General features: G+C 50.5%; 1 long non-coding RNA gene across 1 annotated transcript in view; it reads left to right on the top strand.

Moving 5' to 3' along the window:
* The first annotated feature begins 397 nt into the window (after positions 1-397).
* LOC140418348 (uncharacterized) overlaps positions 398-15828 on the top strand; it is a 132767-nt gene continuing 117336 nt past the window's right edge. The window contains exon 1 of the long non-coding RNA XR_011944957.1: positions 398-478. This is a non-coding gene — a long non-coding RNA (uncharacterized lncRNA). The remainder of the gene's footprint in view (positions 479-15828) is intronic.

Here is a 15828-nt window from a genome sequence, read left to right on the forward strand (position 1 = left end):
TGCAGAATCATAGACCACTTCATCAGCAGATGTAGGAAAATGGGTACGTACTGTGATTTTTCAAATGCAGAGCCAGCAGACAGAGTTCAAAATTGTTTCCACACCTGTGGAAGCATTCCAGAAAGATCTGCTGGACAAACCCAAAGCATAAAGCATCAAAATGTTACTCAAGTAAGAATGTGACGTGCTGGGCCACACCTTTAAAAAGGGGTTTCTGGTTTCACTTGGATTTTGTTATTTAATTGGAACTGTTAAGGGGGAATTCATTAAGGGTTATACATAGATTACTGTAGCTGTGTGGGGTATTTATGTTTGTAGTTGATAAAAAATTCTTGCTGTGTGTGTTTATACAAATATTAACTCAATTCTTAGAATAAAGCTTGTATTTTTGATTAAAAGCGCCGAAGAAATCTGTTGACTAACACCTGAAAGGCAGGCTCTTGTGCTCGTCCTAGCCAAATTCAACGAAAAGTTATAGGTAAGGTGAACTTCATAATATGCTTTGGAGTTTTTTAAACGCTGGCCCATAACATGAGAGGGAGCAAAGAGATGGATTAAGGGCTTGCCCTGTCCACTCTACGCATTGGCTTTGTAACTCTGAGAAAGGAGTACATTTTAAAAAATACTGTGCAAATTGACAAGAATGCTTGAATGGGGGAACATTTGGGACAATTGAATCGCAGAAGGGTAAATATTCCAGTCTTAAACACAATCATCCTTCATCTAAGCAGCAAAAGTTTCTCATAATGACCAACTGGCAGGGGTGCAACAAGACTTGGTTAATGTCTGAAATTATAGTCACGTAATGATTTCCTTCAATGTTAATTTTGCAGATCACGTTCCAACTGTCAGGCAAGATGTGCTTCACAGTATTCTGCTGTTGGTTTCCCAGTTGTCAGCACTTCTGTACAAATCATTTATCATCACATCCAAAACTGTCCCTCTCCCAAGTTCAACTGAATTAGTTATCAGACTATCAAAATGCCAAAGTAAAGCTGGCTGCTGCTGGAGTTGAATCTCCACATTTTGTTAAGTGCCGCTACAGCAAAAATTAATGCCACAAAGACACAAATTCAAAATGCTTTGGATTCCAGTGGTGAAGAATAGATAAAAGCCAGGAAACCATGGGGGCGATTCTCCATGTCGGAGAATCACTGCAACCGCGCCATGACCCCCGACGCCGGTGGGCGATTCTCCGAGGTGCGGCGAATCGGCGCGTTTGGCGCGGCGCCGGCTAGGCCGATACAACAGAGTCCCACCGGCGCTGTTCACCCCTGGTCGCTGCCGGCGGGAACTCTGCAGGAACGGTCGGGGGGGGGGGGTGGGGGGCGGCCTGTGGGGGGGGGGGGCTCCTTCACCGGGTGGGCGGGCCTCCGATGGGGTCTGGCCCGCGATCGGGGCCCACCGATTGGAGGGCCGGCCTCTCCTCCCCTGGGCCTACTTTATGGCGTGGTCGGCCCCTGAACACTGACACCATGTTGGTCGGGTCCGGCGCGCAGAAGAAATCCCCCGCGTGTGTGCAGGTTGGCGCGGCCCAACTGCACATGCGCGGTTTGGCGCGGCGCCCATTTGGAACCGCTCCAGCACCTGTGGGGGCCAGAATCAGTCGCACCAGGGCCCGGTTCGCGCCATCGTGAAACGCGACAGCGTTCATGACGGCGCGAACACTTGGGCTCCATATCGGAGAATCAGCCCCCAGATATTTCTTCTGCTAACAAACATAAGACCATAAGACTTAGGAGCAGAATTAGGCCACTCGGCCCATCGAATCTGCTCCGCCATTCAATCACGGTTGATATTTTTCTCACCCCATTCTCCTGCCTTCTCCCCATAACCCCTGATCCCCTTATTGATCAATAACCTATCTATCTCTGTCTTAAAGACACTCAGTGATTTGGCCTCCACATTCTTCTGCGGCAAAGGATTCCATAGATTCACCTCCCTCTGGCTGAAGAAATCCTCCTCGTCTCTGTTTTAAAGGATCGTCCCTTTAGTCTGAGATTATGTCCTCTGCTTCTAGTTTTTCCTATTAGTAGAAACATCCTCCCCGTGCCCACTTTATCCAGGCCTCCTAGTATCCTGTAGGTTTCAATAAGATCCCCCCTCATCCTTTTAAACTCCAACAAGTACAGACCCAGAGTCCTCAACTGATCCTCATACCAAGCTCTTCATTCCAGGGATCATTCTTGTGAACCTCCTCTGAGCCCCTTCCAAGGCCAGCACATCTTTCCTTAGATAAGGGGCCCAAAACTGCTCACAATACTCCAAATGGGGTCTGACCAGAGCCTTGGGATGAATTTCTGTTGTGCCTCCCGAATAACCGCCAAAAACTCCTGCCATTGCTGTTCTACTGTCTTCCCTGCTAGGCTCCTTTTCCAATCAACTCTGGCCAGCTCCTCCTTCATGTCTTTGTAGCTTCCCTTATTTAATTGTAATTCCGTTACATCTGATTGCAGCGCCTCCGTCTCAAACTGCAGGGTAAATTCTATCATATTGTGGGCACTGCTCCCTAAGGGTTCCTTCACCTTAAGTTCCCTAATCAAGTCTGCCTCATTACACATCACCAAATTGCCTGTTCCCGAGTAGGCTCTGTCACAAGGTGCTCCAAAAAACCGTCTCTTAGACATGCCACAAATTCCTTTTCTTAGGATCCACTACCAACCTGATTTTCCCAGACCACCTGCATAGTGAAGACCCCCATGATTATTGTAATATTGCCTTTTTTACATGCCTTTTCTATCTCCTGATTTATTTCCTGCCCCACATCCTGACTGCTGCTAGGGTGCCTGTACATAACTCCCATCAGGGTATTTTTACCTTTGCGATTCCTCAACTCTACCAACAGAGATTCGCTGCCTTCTAATCCTATATCGTCCTTGCTATCCATTTAACTTCATTCCTTACTAACAATGCAACCCGCTCCCTTTGCCCATCTGCCTGTCCTTTCGATAGGACACATATCCTTGGATATTTAGATCCCAGCCCTGATCCCCTTGCAGCCACGTCTCTGTGATGCCCACAACATCGTACCGGCCAATTTCATTGTGAGCAACAAGCTCATTTTCCTTGTTCCCTATACTGCGTGCACTAAGGTACAACACCCTCACTCCTGCATTGACCACCTCCCTTCTCACACTTGTCACCTTTTTTGCTCTGCTGGAGGGTGATGTTGTTCTCTTATTTTGGTTCTCTATTTCCCCTTCAGTTATTACACCTTCTAAGCTCACATTCTGATTCCCCAGCCCCCTTCCATACTCATTTAAATCCTCCCGAGTGAATCAAACAAACCTCCCAGCCAGGATATGGGTGTCCTTCCAGTTTAGATGCAACCCATCCTTCTTGTACAGGACCCACATCCCCAAAAGTGATCCCAACGGTCCAGAAATCTGAAACCCTGCCTCCTACACCACCAGTATAGCCATGTGTCTAGCTGCACTATCCTATTTCTAGCCTCATTGGCACGTGGCACAGGGAGTAATCCTGAGATTACAACCCCAGAGGTCCTGCTTTTTAGCTTGCTGCCTGGCTCCCTGAACTCCTTCTGCAGGACCTCATCGCTCTTCCTGCCTATGTCGTTAGTACCTATGTGTACTACGACCCCTGGCTGTTCACCCTCCCCCTTCAGGATATCCTGTGATCATTCAGAGACACCCTTGACCTGATGAAAAGTAGAAAGTTAAATCATGCACTCACTCACATATACATACTCTAGGGTAGGATGCAGTAAAAGGTGTCTGATAGGCAACCCATATTTGATCTCTAGCCACCAATAACAATCTTGTGTTCCCATATTCTATCCATATTACTATAGTATTGCCTCTCTGAATTTCCTGCCTTGCTCCTTTTAAACTCCGAGCAAGTACTCGCCCTCCCCTTTTTTGGCACCATTGTTAAGTCTGAGCAGACCATCACTCACTAGAACGTATTGTTTCCCAGGGCACAAAACTACAGATTTCCTTGCCTTCTTTGTTTTGCCTTTCCACCTTGAACTATAATTTTGTTTTTTCCCAACTAAGGGGCAATTTAGCGAGGCCAATCCACCTAACCTGCACATCTTTGGGTTGTGGGGGTGAAATCCACGCAAACACGGGGTGAATGTGCAAACTCCACATGGACAGTGACCCCCGGTCGGGATCGAACCGGGGTCCCTCAGTGCCGTGAGGCAGCAGTGCTAACCACTGCGCCACCGTGCCACCCTTTGAACTATAAGTTTTCAGTACCCAGGTTTGACATTACTCTTTCAGAATTTGTCTGTTCTTCTCTCATGTTACGGTACCCGGATCAGACCTAAGTCTATCTTAGGAAACCGGATGAGAAACCCCAACAATTTTTATTTGTAAACTGTGAGTAAATTCTAATTATATCGCGGCCTCGGTCTTTAATTGCTCTCTGTGTGTTGGAGGCATCTAATTAGAATAGATACACTGGGATCTTTACTTGAAGTCGGTGGACTGCGCTTGTTAATTGAAGTGGGTGGGCAAATGGTTGCTGCTTCAGGAGTGATTTCACTGACAACCAAGGATTTTTTTATATTGAAACAAACTTTATTATTAACTCAGGATTAACCCCATGAACATCCGAGAAAAAAGAGCTTTCCAATTAACAGTAAAGCAGTTCTTACCAAAAAATAAAAAAAGGTCTTTGAGTTTACTTTCCACGCTGGCTTTGAAAGCAGACCAAGGCAGGCCAGCAGCACAGTTCAATTCCCGTACCAGCCTCCCCGAACAGGCGCCGAAATGTGGCAACTAGGGGCTTTTCACAGTAACTTCATTTGAAGCCTACTCGTGACAATAAGCGATTTTCATTTCATTCCATTTCATCTACTTCTCAACTTTCAATTAGGCAAAATCCATCCACATAGGTCAAATGCCGCTTATGAATGAAGTTAACCTTAGTGGCTTACAGAGTTATCCACAAACTCCTTGGGAGAGAAGCTTTCAGAAGTCAGTCTGAGAAACACAACTCTTTTCCTCAGAACCCAGAGCAGAACTCTAAAAGTGAAACTGAAAACAGCAAACAGGGAGCAAGGTCGAAAAACAAAAGGAAAACAGAGCCAGCCCTTCCCATGAGTGACATCACAACCTGCCTTAATCATACTTTTAGAAGGCACATAATCTCGATATCTTAAACTAAATTCTTTTTAATGACATTACAGCAACAGACACTTAAGACAATATATATAAACATGTTCTGCATTCATCACACTCAGCTTTCAGCTTTGGTATAGTTCTCGACAAATGAAGGAAAAGAAGTTACAATACACAAGACTGATTTCAATACAATGATCTCAACTGTGGAGCTGGTTGGTAATTGTTAATCACTTTTGCAGTTTATCGCATCATTCAAATCTTTAGATTACAGCTTGTGATCACTTCCAGGCATTCCATTATTTCACATGGAAACCATCTGAAAGTCTATTAGATCACAGCCTGCAAATTACTTCCAGACAAAGATTTATGCTGACTATAATTTCTACTTATATAGGCTCTCAGGAACATCATTGCACATATTAAAAGACAGTTGAAATGTTTCTGGAAGTGAGGTTTTTTTCCTCCACAAACCATAACAATAATTAATTCGAGATTTATTTTGTTCTCAAGGCGATGTATTGTTGAGCCCTGCACTTTAATTGGTTCCAATCTACATTGCATTGAAGCCTTTTTGATTTAGATCTTCCTCTTAGTCGTGAAGCTTGTTCCATTTGTGAATGATTTCATTGCTGATAACAGTGGTGACCAGACCCAAATTCTAACTGGTGCACTGCAAGAGCCAAAGTAGAGCATGCATCAATCTGTTATATCGAAGAATGCAATCCCCACTATTGTCCTGCCCCATAGAGTTATTCAGGAGTGGTGTGACATAATTCTGGGGAGACTGATGAGGTCACAGGCGTGTGGTCCGCTATTCTCCACACAGTGAGTTCCTGATTTCAGTCATGAAATGATGGGAAGCTGTCAAGCTGAAACCAAGCAACCTCTTCCCCACCCCCACCCCCAACAGGGAGAAGGAAGTAAACACTGTGGTGGTAATGGTGTGTTATCGATCATTCAAGGAAGCCAGGATGCAGTGGCAAAATGCACTTTTACATGAATGTGGTGGCCTGGAGCTATGCACAGTGATTGTAGAGACTCCAATTTATTCTACATAACATTTATGACCAGGAATCCCTCCCACATTTGCCACCTACCATTGGCATGCATTGGAAAAGTTTGCACATCCATAATTAATCTATTTGGTCACATCATGGATTTGTTCCTTGGCCATCTGATCCTGGGGTGGGAGATGAACCCTTCCCTCGATCCAATTCCGTCATTCAATAAATTCAGTGGATTATCTGCGCCGTCTCTGCATCTATCCACTTTGATCCTGTAACTCCTTGTCTCACAAAACGTAATCTCAGTTTTGACATTTTCGTAACGTAGCCAGTTCAGCTTTTTGGGGTGACAGTTTCAGATCTCCAATAGCTTTTGTGCTTTCTGACATCACTGCTGAACCTTCAGTTTTAAGGTTATGTTCTTTATTTTGTACTCTCATCCAGATGAAGTTGTTCCTCTCTATCTACCCTATCAAAACCAAAATCATATTAAACATCTTGGGTGGGATTCTCCGCTCCCGGCAGTGAATAGGAGATTTGACTAAGAACCAAAATCTCCGTCCTCACCAGCAGGGATAATGGGTTGGACTCGCCACGGAGAATCCCGGCCCTTAATTAAGTCGGCGGTCAATCTAAATTTAAAGATTTAAATCCCAGTCCAATCTGACCTCATAAGTGGCACAATGGTTAGTACTGCTGCATCACAGTGCCAGAGATCCGGGTTCAATTCCGACCTTGGGTCACTGTCTGTGCGGAGTCTGTGTGGTAGTATGTATTGGGGGTCATGTGGGACTGGAAGCCCTAATGTCATTGGCTGACAGATCCCGGGTCCTGGTTGGCCGTTGACCTCATACTCCGCCCTGAAGGCGAAGTATAAGAAGCCGGTGCCTTCCCCCGCATGCCAGTTTACTATCGGGCTGCTGGGGAACAGACACGCTTAATAAAACCTCATCGACTTCACTCTATTTGTCTCACGGAGTCTTTGTGCGCCACAATTTATTAAGCGTGCCTAAAAAGGACTATGGAGCTCAGGATCATTCCAGAATGCCTGAGGATCAGCCCCCACGCAGTGAATGCGGCAGCAGCCTTCAAACACTGGCAGACTTGCTTTGAGGCCTACATCACATCGACCACAGGCCGAGTCTCAGATGAACAAAAACTGCAGGTCCTGCACTCGAGGGTGAGCACGGAGATTTTTACCCTCATTGAAGACACCCGCGATTTCCAGACGGCCTTCACAGCACTGAGAAGTCTCTACGTTCGCCCAGTTAACCAAATCTACGCTCGCTACCAGCTCGCGACGAGACGGCAAGCTCCCGGAGAATCGATGGACGAGTTCTACGCCGCGCTGCTGATTTTGGGACGAGCCTGCAGGTGCCCGTCGGTGAACGCAAACGAACACACGGACATGTTAATGCGCGATGCTTTTGTTGCAGGTATACAATCCTCCCAAATCCGCCAAAGACTTCTAGAAAAAGAGTCACTAGGACTCTCAGAGGCACGGGCCCTGGCAGCCTCGCTGGACGTAGCCGCGCGTAATACCCGCGCCTACGGCCCCGACCGCGCGGCAGGCCAATGGGCCCCGTACGTACCCGCCGCGGCAAACCCCCTACCACCCCTCCCCCCCGGACACCCCACAGGCTTGCACAGTCCAAACGCCGAGTCGCACCGGGGGCGCCCGCTGTTATTTCTGCGGCCAGGCGAAGCACCCCCGACAACGCTGTCCGGCCCGCGCAGCCATCTGCAAAAGCTGCGGGAAAAAGGGCCACTATGCGGTGGTGTGCCGGTCCCGCGTGGTCGCCGCCGTCCCGGGAGAACAGGGAGCCCTACAGGCAGTCTATGCCTCCCAACCCCCCCAGCACGCCATGTGCGACCCCCAGGCGCCGCCATTTTGGGTCCCGACCACCGCGGCCCCGGGAGAACTGGGAGCCCTGCACGCCGCCTACGCCCCCCAACCCCCCTCCCCGCAGCCCATGTACGACCCGCCGCCGGCGCTCCCAATTTGGGTGCCGGCCAACACTCTCCACGGAGAGGAAGGGGTTTTTCGCATCCCGAACGCCACCCTCACCCCCGTCCCGCGCCCCACGCCTGACCCGCCGGCGCCACCTACCTTGACCCCGACCACCGCTGTCCCCGGCGAGGGAGCTGCGCGCGGTGCCAGCGCTCGCGGCCCCACGACTGACCCGCCGGAGCCGCCGACCTGGGCCCTCACCCCCGTCCCGCGCCCCACGCCTGACCCGCCAGCGCCGCCGACCTGGGCCCTCGCCCCCGTCCCGCGCCCCACGCCTGACCCGCCGACCTGGGCCCTCGCACCCGTCCCGCGCCCCACGCCTGACCCGCCGACCTGGGCCCTCGCCCCCGTCCCGCGCCCCACGCCTGACCCGCCGGAGCCGCCGACCTGGGCCCTCGCCCCCGTCCCGCGCCCCACGCCTGACCCGCCAGCGCCGCCGACCTGGGCCCTCACCCCCGTCCCGCGCCCCACGCCTGACCCGCCGGCAATACAGCTTACCTGGACCCCGATCTCCGTCCCCGGCGAGGGACCTCCTCACGGTCCCAGCGCTCGCAGTACTGACCCGCCGGCCTTGGCCCCGAACACCGCGGTCCCCAGCGAGGGAGCTCCGCGCGGTCCTAACGCCCGCGGCCCTGGCGCTCGCAGCCAAGGAACTCCGCGCGGTCCTAGCGCCCGCGGCCCGGGCGCTCGCAATGCAGGAACTCCGCGCGGTCCTAGTGCCCCCCAGACCCCCCAGCACTCAATGTGCGACCCGCAGACGCCGCCATTTTGGGTCCCGACCACCACGAGGGGAGGAGGGGCCCCGCCATCTTGGACCGCCCCCGACCTGTACGACGCTTGGGGGCGGCCATTTTGTCCACCCCCGACGCCATCTTGTGACCCCTCAGCTACGGGCGAGGTATGGGGGTGGCCATTTTATCCATCCCCGACGCCATCTTGGACGGCAACAACGGACCCCACCCCACTACTACAACCACGGCTCGCTTCGGTTACACTCGATCAGGCTCGGCCCCGGACTCTCCAGACGACGACGACAACGGTCCTAATTAACGGCCACGAGACGCCATGCCTAGTCGACTCCGGGAGCACGGAAAGTTTTATACATCCCGACACGGTAAGACGCTGTTCCTTAACTACCTACCCCAGCGCACAAAAGATTTGCCTAGCTGCAGGATCCCACTCCGTACAGATCCAGGGATTCTGCATAGTTACCCTAACGGTACAGGGGAGGGAATTCAAAAACTACAAACTTAACGTCCTTCCCCAACTCTGTGCCCCCACCTTGCTGGGCTTAGATTTTCAATGTAACCTACAGAGCCTTACGTTTAAATTCGGCGGCCCCATACCCCCACTCACTATCTGCGGCCTCGCCACCCTCAAGGTGCAACCCCCGTCCTTGTTTGCGAACCTCACCCCGGATTGCAAACCCGTCGCCACTAGGAGCAGACGGTACAGCGCCCAGGACCGGACCTTCATTCGCTCCGAAGTCCAGCGGCTACTAAAGGAGGGCATAATCCAGGCCAGCAATAGTCCCTGGAGAGCGCAGGTGGTAGTAGTGAAGACAGGGGAGAAACAAAGGATGGTCATTGACTATAGCCAGACCATCAACAGGTACACACAACTAGACGCGTACCCTCTCCCCCGCATATCCGACATGGTCAATCGGATTGCCCAGTATAAAGTCTTCTCCACCGTGGACCTCAAGTCCGCCTACCATCAGCTCCCCATCCGCCCAAGTGACCGCAAGTACACAGCCTTCGAGGCAGACGGGCGATTATACCACTTCCTAAGGGTCCCTTTTGGCGTCACAAACGGCGTCTCGGTCTTCCAACGGGAAATGGACCGAATGGTTGATCAACATGGGTTACGGGCCACGTTCCCGTACCTCGACAATGTAACCATCTGCGGCCACGATCAGCAGGACCACGACGCCAACCTCCAAAAATTCCTCCAGACTGCCAAAGCCTTGAACCTCACGTACAACGAGGACAAGTGCGTTTTTAGCACCGATCGGCTAGCCATTCTGGGCTACATAGTGCGCAATGGGATAATAGGCCCCGACCCCGAACGTATGCGCGCACTCATGGAATTTCCCCTCCCGCACTGCCCAAAAGCCCTGAAACGCTGCCTGGGGTTCTTTTCATACTACGCCCAGTGGGTCCCCCAGTACGCAGACAAGGCCCGCCCCCTAATACAGACCACGACTTTCCCGCTGTCGACAGAGGCTTGCCAGGCTTTCAGCCGCATCAAAGCGGACATTGCAAAGGCCACGATGCGCGCCATCGACGAGTCCCTCCCCTTACAGGTCGAGAGCGACGCCTCTGACGTAGCTCTAGCGGCTACCCTTAACCAAGCGGGCAGACCCGTGGCCTTCTTCTCCCGAACCCTCCACACCTCAGAAATCCGCCACTCCTCAGTGGAAAAGGAAGCCCAAGCCATAGTGGAAGCTGTGCGACATTGGAGGCATTACCTGGCCGGCAGGAGATTCACTCTCCTCACTGACCAACGGTCGGTAGCCTTCATGTTCGATAATGCACAGTGGGGCAAGATCAAGAACGACAAGATCTTGCGGTGGAGGATCGAACTCTCCACCTTCAACTATGAGATCTTGTACCGGCCCGGAAAGCTGAACAAGCCGTCTGATGCCCTATCCCGCGGGACATGTGCCAACGCACAAATTGACCGCCTCCAAGCCCTCCACGAGGACCTCTGCCACCCGGGGGTCACTCGGTTTTACCACTTCATCAAGTCCCGCAATCTCCCATACTCCTTAGAGGAGGTCCGTACAGTCACAAGAGACTGCCACATCTGCGCAGAATGCAAACCGCATTTTTTCAGGCCAGATGGAGCGCACCTGATTAAGGCTTCCCGTCCCTTTGAACGCCTCAGTCTCGATTTCAAAGGGCCCCTCCCCTCCACCGACCGCAACGCGTATTTCCTTAATGTAGTGGACGAATACTCCCGCTTCCCTTTTGCCATTCCCTGCTCCGACATGACCGCGGCCACAGTCATTAAAGCCCTGAACAGCATATTCACACTGTTCGGTTACCCCGCATACGTCCACAGTGACAGGGGGTCCTCTTTCATGAGTGACGAGCTGCGCCAGTTCCTGCTCAGCAAGGGTATAGCTTCAAGCAGGACGACCAGCTACAACCCCCGGGGGAACGGGCAAGTAGAAAGGGAGAACGGCACGGTCTGGAAGGCCGTCCTACTGGCCCTACGGTCCAGGGATCTCCCAGTTTCACGGTGGCAGGAGGTCCTCCCGGACGCTCTCCATTCCATCCGGTCATTATTATGTACGAGCACTAATCAAACGCCTCACGAGCGTCTCCTTGTCTTCCCTAGGAGGTCCTCCTCTGGAACGTCGCTGCCGACCTGGCTGGCGGCCCCAGGACCCATCCTGCTCCGAAAGCACGTGCGGGCACATAAGGCGGACCCGTTGGTCGAAAGGGTTCACCTCCTCCATGCAAACCCCCAGTACGCCTACGTGGAGTACCCCGACGGCCAACAGGACACGGTCTCCCTGCGGGATCTGGCGCCCGCCGGCACCACGCACACCCCCCCGGCACCATCAACCCAACCGCCCCCCTTCCTGCCACCGCCGCACCCCGCGACCGCCCCCTTCCCAGGAGGATCAGTCCCCCTCCCCTTTGCACCGACAGCTGAAACCGTGCGGCTCCCGGCGGCGACAACGCTGGTACAAGCACTACCACCACCGCCGGGGCCGAGGCGATCGACACGGACGACCAGACCGCCCGACCGACTCGTGGCGTCGATGTAAAACAAAGATGGACTGTCCAATGAACATTTTGTTTTTCCTATATCCTCTGTAAATAGTTGTAACAGGACGATACTGTCCAATACGGTACTACCATGTAACTGTTCTCTCCTCCCAGGACCAGTACTGTAAACCCTTACCACCATACGAAGCATCACCCCACCGGGTTCATTTTTGACAAGGGGTGAATGTGGTAGTATGTATTGGGGGTCATGTGGGACTGGAAGCCCTAATGTCATTGGCTGACAGATCCCGGGTCCTGGTTGGCCGTTGACCTCATACTCCGCCCTGAAGGCGAAGTATAAGAAGCCGGTGCCTTCCCCCGCATGCCAGTTTACTATCGGGCTGCTGGGGAACAGACACGCTTAATAAAGCCTCATTGACTTCACTCTATTTGTCTCACGGAGTCTTTGTGCGCCACAGTCTGCACATTCTCCAAGTGTCTGTGTGGATTTCCTCCGGGTGCTCCGGTTTCCTCTCACAGTCCAAAGAAATGCAGGTTAGGTGAATTGGCCTTGATAAATTGTTGTTTTGTGTCCAACGATGTGTAGAGTTGGTGGGGTTATGGGGTTACGGGGATAAGGTGGGGGAGTGGGCCTAAGTAGGGTGCTCTTTCAGAGGGTCAGTGCAGACTCAATGGGCCGAATGGCTCCCTTCTGCACAACAGGAATTATATGGTTCTAATTGCACCCTTTTCACCTGAGTATTGTGCTGGTGAATTTGAGTTGCAGTCTTTCCAACGCCAACATATCCTCCAGTATAGTGACCAGACTAAGCTCTAAATGAAGCCTAATGTAAGCTCTGTAAAGCTGTAAAATAACTTCTACCCCTTTGCATTCCAGACCATTTGACATAAACCCCAAATTTCATTTACTTTTTCGATTAATTTTTACATTTGTCTGCTAGTTTTTAGCAATCTGTATAGTTGGATCATTAAAGTGAAGGACTCCACATTTGCCCACATTGATCTCCAACTTCCACAGTTTTGCTCATTTATTTAATCTATCAGTGTTGCTTCGTAATTTGCTCTTCCCATCAATAGCGTTTAATATGCCACCTAACCTAAGCCCGAATGTTTCGTGGAGTGACAATCTGAGTTGGGTTGCCACTTTGCTCCTACTCAATTACTGTGGAAATGAACCCACTCCTTCCTGACTTGAACTTCCAACATGCAGCAGATTCCAGAGGCCCTATGTCGAGGGCAGGAGAGTCGGAGTTAAGGAAGAGATGCCGCCCCCCTTTTTCTATGGCACTAACTGCCGTAAAGCAGGTAAGTTTAAAGATCCAGCCACTTTGAGAAGCCAAGGAGAAGGTAGGTTTATAAGGTAAGTAGGATAGGCTTGGGGTATGGGGGATGTGGGGGGGGAGTGGTCTAGGGTGGTGGGTGTCGAGTGGACATTGGTTGGGTCTGGTGGTGAGCGGGGAGGGGTTGGAAGGTCAGTAGAAGGGTAGCCATTGAGTGATTGGTGGCAGGTGTCAAGGCCGTCAGTAGGGACGGTTGGGAGGTGAGGGGGTGATCAGCGGAGGTGTGGTGGTCATGTGGCTAGTGAAGGGGTCAGATAGTGAGGTGGGTTGTCAGTGTGGAAGTGGGGGGGGCAGTGGGGAGTCAGGTGGTCGGGGATGGTCAGAGGGGGGATGGGGACAATATTTAGGGGGACAATGTGCAGTCAGGGGGTCCAGGGATCATGAGATTGGGAGGACTCCCATGGAGGGAGGACTTAGGGGTTAGTGAGGGGTCATGGGAGTGGGGGAAGTCTCATGTGGTGACCAAGGGGTAGTCAGGGGGCTGGAATGTTAGCGGGGTTGTGGGGGTAGTTAGGATGTTTGTGGGGTGTCAGGGGTGGGGGAGTCCGGTGGGTTGAGCCAGCATATAGTTACCCAGTGCGGACGGTGGGGGAGGGGTGGTGGTTGGCAGTGCATCTTTGGGGTACTCACCACCAGTTCCAACACCCTGGAGCTCGAACGTTATGGGCCAGTATCTTCACGTTTCATAGCCTTCCTTGGTGTTTGATCTAACTTCCTGTTTTGGTGAAGTCAGTAAGTTTTGCATCTGTGCTGCAAGGTCCAAATTACCTTCATAAAATAACTATAAGAATTGACCCAACAACAATGACAACACAGAATCGGGCGAGAGATTAGCAGAGGCGACTGGAGGATTGGTTCAAAAAGGTGGGTTTTGGGAAGTTTTGAAAAAAAGTCAGAAGTAAAACAGTGAGGTGGGTTTAAGGAAAGTTTTCCACAGCTTATGATGGAGGTGTCTAAAGGCTGTGCTATGAGGGATGCAGTAGGTGCTCAAGTTAGGGTCAGAATGATGTCGCGGTTGAAGAAATGGTCCAGGTCTTGGCACCAGTTGAAGGGAATTAATGGTGAGGATCAAAAAAATAAGTTACATCGTCTGAGTGTTCGGCTAAAGATTGGCAGAAATATATAAACAAGAGCCAGCCATTCTGCCCCTTGAGCCTGTACCGCCAATCAGTGAAATCAAAGTTGATCTGTATCCTAATTCTACTTAACAGCCTTTACTCCATATCCTATAATCTCCTTGGACAGGAAAAGACCTATTGATCTCAGATTTAAAATGATCAATTGTGCTAGCATCTACTGCTTTCATGGGAGATAGTTCCACAGGTCTAACAAACCTTATTATGAAGGCTTTTTTCCCCCTAACTTCTTGCCTGAAGGACCTGACTCTGACGTTTTCTGTATTTTCCCGGTTCCACTTGCCTTTCCTAAATGATGGAGTTACATTTGCAATTTTTCAATTTACCCAGACAAATCTCAAATTGAGAATGGTTTGAAAGGTTGTGGCTCAAGTATCTGTTACCCATATCCTTAAAATAGCGGTGAAAACTATCTCATAGATTTGTTATCATTTAGTACCAATTATTTTTTCCAACAATGTTTGCTTGCTAATGTTATCTTTCGTGAATTCCAGTCCTTGGACCATTATTACTTTCATCGGAATGTCAGGCACATCTTTCACTACCTCTATTGAGAAGACTGATACACAGTGATGGTTTAACAAGTCTTCCATTTCCTTTTTTGCTTTTGTAGGGCGATTATGACTAACATTTTCCTTCTAATATAATTATATCTTTCTTGTCTCGATTTTCTGTTCTCTCTCCCTCTCTATCTCCTCTGGATCAAGATTTCTTTCTTTTCCCCCTTTTGTACGCTATGGCTTTTAACTTTATGCTATTCCTTACCTCTTCTGTCAACTGTGACTGTTTAACTTGGTAAGTTGAGCTTTAGATGCATAGATACATAGAAGATAGGAGCAGGAGGAGGCCTTTTGGCCCTTCGAGCCTGGCTCCGACATTTATCACGATCATGGCTGATCATCCAACTCAATAGCCTAATCCTGCTTTCTCCCCATAGCCTTTGATCCCATTCATCCCAAGTGCTATACCTAGCCGCCTCTTGAGCATATTCTCCTTAGAAATATAGACCGATCCTGTCATAAGCTAAGTCATTTCTTGAATACCATCTAATGTTGTAAGGTTTGGTACTGGCATATCCTACCGAAAAGGAGGGTTGAAGTCATAAGTAATTTTAAAGCAGTTTCCTCAGTTAATTTGGAAATGATCCATCAACTCAATCGGCAGAGAAGGCAAACAACCCATTACAACTGTGAATGGTTTACTGTTCCAGGATTAGATGTACAGATGGGGGAAGTGGGTGAAGTCAGGGGGAGATGCTGATATTCCTGTTTGTAGTGGCAATCTCCTCAGAATAGTTTAGTAGTCTTGGATTGGACAACCAGACAGATGAAGCTGATCTGTGCAGCTGGAAGTGGCAAACTCTTCTGCTCTCAGTCTTCTTGAGCAGGACAGTGTTAGGCCAAAGCCAATACATTGAAAAAGGCTGTCTGGTCCAAACTGATTTTTTTTTACCTGTCAAAAGCCCGTTTGCATACCTTATTTCTCCTGTTTTATTTTTAATGTA

The sequence above is a fragment of the Scyliorhinus torazame genome, chromosome 1, assembly GCF_047496885.1.
Source record: "Scyliorhinus torazame isolate Kashiwa2021f chromosome 1, sScyTor2.1, whole genome shotgun sequence".
In the NCBI taxonomy this organism is placed as follows: domain Eukaryota; kingdom Metazoa; phylum Chordata; class Chondrichthyes; order Carcharhiniformes; family Scyliorhinidae; genus Scyliorhinus; species Scyliorhinus torazame.